Raw genomic sequence first — 9,885 nt, forward strand, 5'->3', positions numbered from 1 at the left:
CCCTTCTCAGATCTCAACCTCCGTGTTGGGAGATCCACTGCTCTCTTCAAAGCTATCAGACAGAGTCGTTTGCGTCTGCAGAGGTTTCTGCTGCTTTTTTTGTTGTTGTTGTTTAGCTGTGCTCTGTCACCAGAGGTGGAGTCTACAGAGACAGGCAGGTTTCCTTGAGCAGCTGTGAGCTCCACCTAGTTCGAGCTTCCCAGTGGCTTTGTTTACCTACTTAAGCCTCAGCAATGGTGGGCGCCCCTCCCCCAGCCTCACTGCTGCCTTGCGGTTAGATCGCAGACTGCTGTGCTAGCAATGAGGGAGGCTCCGTGGGCGTGGGACCCTCCCGGCCAGGCGTGGGGTATATTCTCCTGGTGTGCCCGTTTGCTTAAAGCGCAGTATTGCGGTGGGAGTTATCCGATTTTCCAGGTGTTGGGTGTCTCAGTTCCCCTGGCTAGGAAAGGGATTCCCTTCCCCCTTGCACTTCCCAGGTGAGGCGATGCCTCGCCCTGCTTCAGCTCTCGCTGGTTGGGCTACAGCAGCTGACCAGCACCGATTGTCCAGCACTCCCTGGTGAGATGACCCCAGTACCTCAGTTGAAAATGCAGAAATCACCAGTCTTCTGTGTCGCTTGCGCTGGGGGTTGGAAACTGGAGCTGTTCCTATTCGGCCATCTTGCTCTGCCCCCTTATGAAGGCCATTTTAAACCAAATGAAATTATACAAACATACAAATAAATGTTTTAATGAAATAATTTTAACTTTCACCTTTTAGTTTTAAGCAGTGAACATTAATATACAAAATTTTTCATCTTAAAATACTATCCATTTGTTTATAACAAGACATCTAATAACATGTAAGCAGAATATGCTTCAACTTATGTTAAGGAAATGATACACATAATTGTAAATAAGCAGTAAGTGTTTAGAAGGAATCTATGAAAACTTTTGACTGAAAACCACTGAAAATGCAAAATCCCAGTTCTTGAAGATAACAAGTTAATGGATACATTTTCTTTTATAACAGAGAACTGTCTAACCTCAGTGATACTGAGTCTGAATGAAGCATGAATTTATTATTGATAATCTTAGTGAGGCTGGTCCTCCCTAAATGTTCGTTTACTTCATTTTAAAATTCTAATCTGTATTACTGCCTAAGCAAAAGCATCACTGCATGAGCTGTGTAGAATTTGTCATTTAATTCATTTGTGGCCTCTTTTCGAGCCCACCTGTGTCAAACAGTCAAGTGTCTATGCTTGGATATGTTAATTAACGTGTTATTTTCTAGGGAATGACTTTTACTCAATAACTTCTCCTCCGTGTCCTCTTTAAAGACCACTTCTTGGTTTCTCTAAAATCTCCAGCTACTTTGTTAGTATTTACTGCAAAGAAAATTATCTTGTAAAATGGAGAGATCAAGTCAAATTGGTTTCATCTAGTTCTAATTTCCCCCTTACCCATATGTTCACTCCATAAATACAATTCTCTAATGCAATTTAGGGAACGGTCCCTGTACCCAGCTTCTTATTTTTTAAATTAACATCTTCAAGTATTTAGTCTGCTTGCCTTCCCTTTTTAACTTTGCCTCCCCTTTTTAACTTTGTCTCATCAAATATATGCTTTCAGAAGCAGTCCCATATTAGAGCCTAATGTGTAAGGAAAAATAAGAACCCCATATATATTTATCAAAGTATCTTCTCATAGTGTGAGCCAAGTGGAGAAGTCAATAACAGCTCTATATTTTTTTAAATATGACTACATATGAATCTGTGTTGCCCAATCCGTTTTCACATCATCGTCAACATTCAGATGCCCTGGCCATGGGCTGAGACAATTGCTATTGTACGATAATGCCACATGGTAAAACAGCCTGAATTTATTAAAATTTCTGATATTTTGTGCATCCCAAATTTTTTGTATTAATTTTGGTTTTTAAAAATATTGCACTAAAATATTATTTATCTTGATTACTGGAATTTCTAGCACCCTTTAAACAGTTGTGCCCCAGGAGAGTCCCTCCTAGGCCACACCCTAAGCCCCATCCTGAGCTGGAACCCTTTCCTTGAAAATTAATGTCTGAGCATTCAGCATGGTGAATTTCTTTGATCTTTCTCTTTGAGGAGAGAGGAGCATGTACTTCTGTCTCAGCTCCTTGATCATCGTCATCTCTCTCTGGAGAGGCTGCAGATGGGAAAAGAAGATTTTTTCACTTCCGAGTCTTCGGAATCATTTGGCAGGTCAACCAAACTGCTCTCCAGTGGTGTCTGCATTTTCCTCTCATTTCCCCTACTTCTGACTCCTCCTCCTGGACCTCCTTAGCAGGTTCATTTTCTTCTAACCTGCTCATTCCGTAATTTCAACCCAGACCTCTTCTCTCTCCCTCCCCATTGCTACGCTTTCCCAGCTCTCTTGTGTCTGTCTCAGCTTCCTGCACCTCTCTTCTCTTGGGAACATCATGCAGCTACCTGCTGCCCTCACGCTGCCCCCATGCCAGGCTATGTTCCCAGGCCTAGAGACTATGAGAATGATGATGCTTAATGTCAGAATGTTTAATACACATTTAATCCAAATATTATACTAATGTGCTTTAAAAGTGGCCCCGATCATTACTTTCCTGCTTTTTCAAAAAAACAGGGGGTTAGGGAAAAGATTCAGTTTATAGCCTAGAGGAAGAGGGTGGTTCCTTAGTAGAAATAGAGAACAATTCGACTATTTCTAAACACCATTTTATCTCTTTAATCAAATGAGTTTGTACAAATTACAGAATCTCAAAGCCAGAATTTCCTGTAACTCTGAAAAGAGAAAGATTTAGTACTCATTAAACATACTAATCATATAGATTCTAAATATTATTTATTGTAAATGTATTTACTTTCCTTTTAACATTTTAAAATGCATATTATATGTTGTTTTACATGTTTAGTTTTACATCATTTAAGAGCATTCTATTTTACAATATAATTACTGCAGTAAATTATCACCATCAATTTTTAGAGTACATTACACAATTTTAAAACTATTTGCAGCTCAGAATCATAGGTAAAATATTTTTCACTAAGGTTGTTTTTTCCAATATACTGTCTGTGTTAGTTACAATCTAGGCAAACCTGAGTAAATGGCTAAAATTCCTGTTTATCAGTTTTGTCACTACAATAATGAGGAAACACGATTGATACCTACCTCTTAGGGCTGCTCTAGGGATAGAGCGAATTCAGTGCGTACAAAATGCCCAATGCAACAAGTATTAACCATTATGTTTATTATTATTAATAGGGTTAATATTAATATGAGTTCCTTAGTGTGAAAGTGAATTTACCTTCTTTTTTTCTAAATTCTTTCTCACATTGAATAAGTAGAATCATTCTGAATTCAAAACACAGCTCAATTATTGTATTAATGCCTCTAATTAGTATACCAATTAGTAAAAAGGAGTATCACAACATAACCCCAAAAGAGGCTATTATTTATTTCTACTCTTCATTAAAGACCAGGATTTTCAGGGACAGGTAGGATTTTAAATATGGTAACAGCTTTGCCTTATTATGAAATAAAAATAAGTGATACAAAGTTTAGAATATTCTTTTTGTTATAATGTATTTTTTTTTTTAGATTGGAAGAGATAGGAAATACTAATTAGGTAATACTGACAGGGACACAAAATTCTAAAGTTTTGGGTAGGGATTTTTGACTGGGAAAAAAGCATCTTATAATCCTTGAAGTTTAGACGAGGTGATCTTTGCTTTAGGAAAAGTACAGACAAAAACGAAACTTACAAATAGAACAACTCATCCAGCAGGATTCCACTCACTTAATTGTGGAAAGCTAGAACCGAAGGGACATTAGAAATGGCACAGTTTGACCTCTGCATTATGCTATGTGAGGCAATGTGATCACATACATGCACACACTAGTTAGGGTAGAACATGGGCTTCAAACTATGAGCCTCAGCATTTCTAAAACTTGTCTTCCACATTAATTCCTTTCGGGTCAAAATGTTTTCAAACTCATCATCGATGGAATATGTTTCTCATTTCCCACCTAAAAGATGATATCTTACATTATACATGCAAATGACTTAGTGAAACATGCCATCTCAGTGAAATATTGATGTTCTGTACCTTTATTCTAATATATCCTTGGATAAAGTCTTAAGGTAACTGAATACTTAAGTTTGAAGCATAAAGTCTTAAGGTAACTGAATATTTAAATTTGAAGCAGAAGGATAACTGGCATTCTTTTCCAAAATGAAATTAATTTGTTTAAAAGAATTATTAGAAGAATTTTTCTCTCTCTTGGTTTTAGTCTGCCTTTCTACAAATCAAGTATAGAGGTTAACTGTGTCTTTCCACAAATCAAATACATAGGATAATATAGGATTATATTTTGTCAAAATAATAAAGATAATTACTACTTATTTTAATTTTTAATGAACAACTTATATATATTTATGGAGTACAAGGTGATGTTTACTACTTATTATGGATTTTTTGCGTGTCTACATGCCTTGTCTATTTGAACTCCTACAATAATTCTGTGAGCTAGGAATCACTAGGCCCATTTTATTGATGAGGAAGCTCAGGAGGTTGCATAATGCGCTCAAGGCCACAGTTCATAACCTGAACCCAGATTCTTCTCACTCAGGGTTCCATATTTTTAACTACAATGCCACAGTGCAGAAAGTTCTTTACCCAGAATGTTCTTTACTTGTTAAAATTATCTATTAATGTACACAGCTGTTTTAACTATTCTCCTATTTCTACGTATAATGAATGTTAATGACTTTTAGTGAGAAGATTATAGAGTTTCATGCAGGAATTCACTCTGACATCTAAGACTAACAATTCTTTGTTATAATGATTTTTTTTTTCTGAATCCCAAGTAGATTATTTTTGCCTTTTTATCATAACTAAATTATTTTTAAACATAAATTAAGAGTAAAAGTATATAATGATAGGCAGGGTATCTATTTATTTCTAAGAATGGTGTCTATGAAGTAAAAAAAAAAATCAGCATGATGGGTGATTTTTAGGAAAAGAAGACAGCGTTAGATAAAATTTGAGATCACAATTTCAAAGATGCCATTATGTGATGGGAAAAAAACACTAGACAGAGTCTTGTTAAGGGCAGTGATTGGAGAAAAATCAAAATGTTCAGTTTTGACCCCATTGAGTTATCTGCTCTGTAAGCCAGGTGCACTTACATCAGACAAAATTCAACACAATGTGAATTTTGCGTTTTTTCATCCCCTAAGGCTTTCATACTGCACTTAGTACTTTATTATGATTTTAGTTTATAGTATACACACTAAATATTAAATTTATTACGTCTTGATTGGGCAGACGCCCTGTAATTCACACAGTGCCAGGTAACATAGACACTGTGTAACAAAGGAATATATGGTAAGGCTTCCTTTCCAAGCATTTACAATTGGCTGGGGGTAATATACAAGCACTTAACTTATCCAAAAAGACAGAAGTCAATTAACAATATAAATTCTGCCAACATTTATGTGAAAGACATGTTAAAGAAAATATTGCATTTGTGTAATGTTTGTAATGTTAGAAAAAATTAAACACCATATGTTAAACCTTCTCATATATTCTTCAGCCAGCTCCTCCTAAATGTTTTCTTTGAGTCGATATTTTATGTGTAGGTCCCATCATTCGCTTCTAACTGTTACCATTAATTTTAAGTGCACAGAACATCAATGAAAAGAATGAGTGTTTGACAGCCTCCACAAATGGAAGATGTCTTTATTAAGAGCCAAACTGAAGAGGCCAAAGCCCTCTAGTTTGCTGTTTCTGGCATCTGAAGTTCAGACACAAACGACTCTGACCGGTGCTTGCGGATGTGACATCTGTCTTTGTCTGCATTTGCTCTAGGAGATTCCCTGTTAGCCCTTTCCTGGACCGCCTTGATTCTGATACCTTGCCTGGACAATCTTATTATTTGTCATCTGACTATCTGGCTACCATGTCCTCTTCCTGTTATCCTAAACGTCCTTTCTTTATCTGAAGCCAGAACTACACTCATTCTGAAACATGCACACAAACACACTGAAATAAAAATCTTGAAATTATAGAGACCAATATATCCTTTTACATTCAGCTGATTTAAGCAGCACTGTAAATGAGGAAATCATATCTAACATGAAGTCAAGGTATTCTTATATCCAGAAATAACAAACTTTTGATTCACTTGAGAATATTTTGAGCTGACGTCAAGGCTTTTAATATAATTTTGTTGATGTGGGAGCATAATATGATGAACAAAACACTTGAGAATGTTGAGGTATGCTCTCAAATATGTTAACATCATCAGATAATATTTAGTCCTCAAACTGGAACAGAGCAGTTAAGGTAGCATGCACTGGCAGATAATCAAACTCAGGCTCGCTAATTAAATTGTACTGCAGCTGATAACAATGCAGTTGATGATGCCCAGCATATTCCATGCTTGTCACAAATTGCTGTTACTTATGAAACAGAGCAGTAGCTTTCCACTTGAATATTTTCCAGAGCAAAGGGAACTGCGGGTATATACACATATGCTCACAAGTGCTTGGTGGCTCTTTCTAAATATTTTTAAATGGATATTTTAATACACAGAGAAGGCTTTGGATTTTTTTTCTGTGATTCAGCATTGTCAAATACCCCATCATTTGCAACATTAAAGTCAGAAACTTGTCATAGCCTGTCTCCGCTAGGAATATATGTGTGCATATATATCTTACACCACTTTTCACTTGTCACATATCGCAATGGCTGGATGAGAATACAGTGCTAATTTTTCTAACTGTTGGAAAGTAGCTACACTTTAATGCATTATATCAAACAAACATTTTTACAACTCGAAAAGATCTATCTGAGTGTGGCATGTGCTGCCCTAAGAGAGCTCTTCTCAATGCCAGAGAAGTACAAGTACACAACAGGTAGTCATGTAGCTGTTATGCTGAATTCAAATTTCAAGTACTAGGTGATGGTTAAACATGTTTTGGTTGGAGCCTAGTCAGAGAACAGGGAAGCTATAGGTCTGATTGGTTGGCCTACGTCATGCTGGCAAAATTCAACGTAAATAACAACTCCTATATATTTTTCTCAGAACTGGTTCCTAAGAGAGTAGAAAATCAGCTATATGAAACCATGGTTAAAGAGATAAATGGCCTCAGTACTCAAATTTGTATACCGCGCTTATCTTCAACTGTAAATCACCTGAACAATAGTGAATCAACTGATTGGGGAGAATTTATCTAATGTAAACTATGTGGTCAACAATCTAAGGGATTATTCTGTGAAGAAGAAAATCTGGTTCTAATTTATACTCTGTTCTAGCTGATCGTAGAACCTAAGGAATGGTCCGTTTCCCCTAGTATATTCTATAGTGTTGCTATAAATGCTTTCCCAAAATGCTGATCACAATTTTAAATTTTACCTTTTAAGTGTCTATTTGATTAGTGGCTGAATCCCTTGGTCTGCATTCTATACACGACATTCAACACAGTACCAGCCACAATGTGAATGCTCAAACATTTACCGAATATATGACTGAATGAATTTAAATCTTCTGGGGCTCAGTTTCTCCACATTGAAAATAAAGAGATCCTTGCATCGTGTCTAAATATTGCTCAAATTTCTTACATCTTTAAGGCTTGTGGACCGCCATTTTATGATCCTTATTCTTCAGAAGCATAACAATGTTTAGAAACAGAGGCATGTATGAAATTACTAGAGAAAACAGATATAGCCAACAATCAAGCATTCCCTTGTAGGTTACTGAGCTCAGAAAATGAATGAATAAATTATTATTTTGCATGATGGATGCATTTGAATAATAGAAAGAATGTAAGAAGACATTTTCAAGTTAGCAGTAGAATAACAACAGGGAAAGAAGACAGCGACAACAATGAGGATGAGCTATGCAAGGGAATGTGAAGATTTTCTGCATATCTGCATGTTTGCTTGATTAAAATTTCCAATTTATTCTATTAATGTTTGTTTCTCTGCCTAATTAAATGATGAAGTAAATGTCATGGCCCGGATATTTGCGACTGGTTTCATCAGAATCATTTAATTACATTTATAGGCTCCTGGAAGTTCAGATGACAAATATCACATCCCGAATCTTGAACAGCCCAAGTGACAATGCAATACTCCTAGGGAGAAAAACATGGCCATACCCATCATGCTGTGTGGAGGCTGATTTTGACAATAGAGATGCTTGCCTCCTTTCAAAGATAAAAGGAAAAACTCCAAGTTCTTTAATTCTGAAAAGCCGGTAAATAGTTACAGCTTATAATAGTCTCTAAAATGACCATAAAGAAAATCCCAATTGATTTAATGATTAGAAGTGAAACTTGAGGTCAAGAAATTCAAAGCCTCTTTATAAAGCCATGCCCTTCACATTTATTTAAGAATATATGTGATCACAGGCACATATTGTACAAGTCCAGCATCCTTTTGCTTATCCAAGAGAATATACAGCCACATGGCACAATGCTTTTGATTAATACCACTGAAATAAAAAATGAGAAATTTAAGTGGAAATAATAGCCAACTAAATGCACACGCAATAAGAAAGCATTCCATTTGTTTAAGTGAAGAATAAGAACTTTTACTTATTTTAGGTAATTTTTTGAAAAGAAAGGCAACAAATATTTTTCAACAAGTAAAACATCATATGTATGTTCTATAGTTTTGACTGAGGGTACAAAATTAAAATGTCCTGGATATTAAAGGGTCATAAAGGAATTTTATGAACAACTGTTTGCTCACAGATTTGATTATTGGTTGATTGTAGTGAATTCATTTTATGAAAGATACCGTCTGCCAATATTTGTAAAAGGAGAAATAGACAATCTGAATAGATCTATGTCTATTATAGAAATTGAATAAATACTAACCTTACAAAACATAAAGTCCTGGGTCCTCATGTGTTCACTGGGATGAATTCTACTAAACATTTAAGGAAGGAATTAGAGGAATCCTCTAAGATCTCTTTTAGAGATAAAAGCAGAGGGCATACTTCCTAACTCATTCTATGAGGCCAGCTTACTCTAATACTGAAACTAGACAAAAACATGGCAAAAAAGGAAAACTGCAGACCAATATCTGTCATGAACATTGATGCAAAAAATCTCAACAAAATGTTAGCAATTCAAATGCAACAATGTGTAAAAAGAATTATACACCATGACCAATTGTCATTTATCACAGATGTGCAAGGCTAGTTCAACAAGAAAAAATCAATTAATGTAATCCATCACATCAATAGGCTAAAGAATAGTCATGAATTTAGACATAGACCTTACATCCTTCCTGAAAACCAACTCAAAATGAATCATAGACCTAACTGTAAAATGTAAAACTAGAAACTTTTAGAAGCTACTATAGAAGAAAATCTAGATGACTTTGGATATGGTGGTAATTTATTAGATACAACTCCAAAGGCACGATTTATGAAAAAAAATGATAAGCTAGACTTCATTAAAATTAAAAACTTCCACACAGTGAGAGACAATATCAAGAGAATGAGCAGAAAACCCACAGACTGGGATAGAATATTTACAAAAGACACATCTTGTAAAGGTCTGTTATCCAAGTTTACAAAGAACTCTTAAAACTCAACAGTAAGAATACAAGTCTGGGTGTGGTAGCTCATGTCTGCAATCCCAACACTTTGGGAGGCTGAGATGGGTGGATGACTTGAGCCCAGGAGTTCGAGACCAGCTGGGGCAACATGATGAAACCCCGTCTCTACAAAAAATTAGTTGGCCGTGGTGGTGCACCTGTAGCCCCAGCTATTCTGGAGGCTGAGGTGGGAGAATCATCTAAGCCCAGGAGTTTAAGGCCACGGTGACTGCCACTTCACTTCATCCTGGGTAACAAGCGAGATCCTATCAGGA

This window comes from Colobus angolensis, unplaced genomic scaffold (genome assembly GCF_000951035.1).
Source record: "Colobus angolensis palliatus isolate OR3802 unplaced genomic scaffold, Cang.pa_1.0 Scaffold221, whole genome shotgun sequence".
NCBI classification, from domain to species: domain Eukaryota; kingdom Metazoa; phylum Chordata; class Mammalia; order Primates; family Cercopithecidae; genus Colobus; species Colobus angolensis.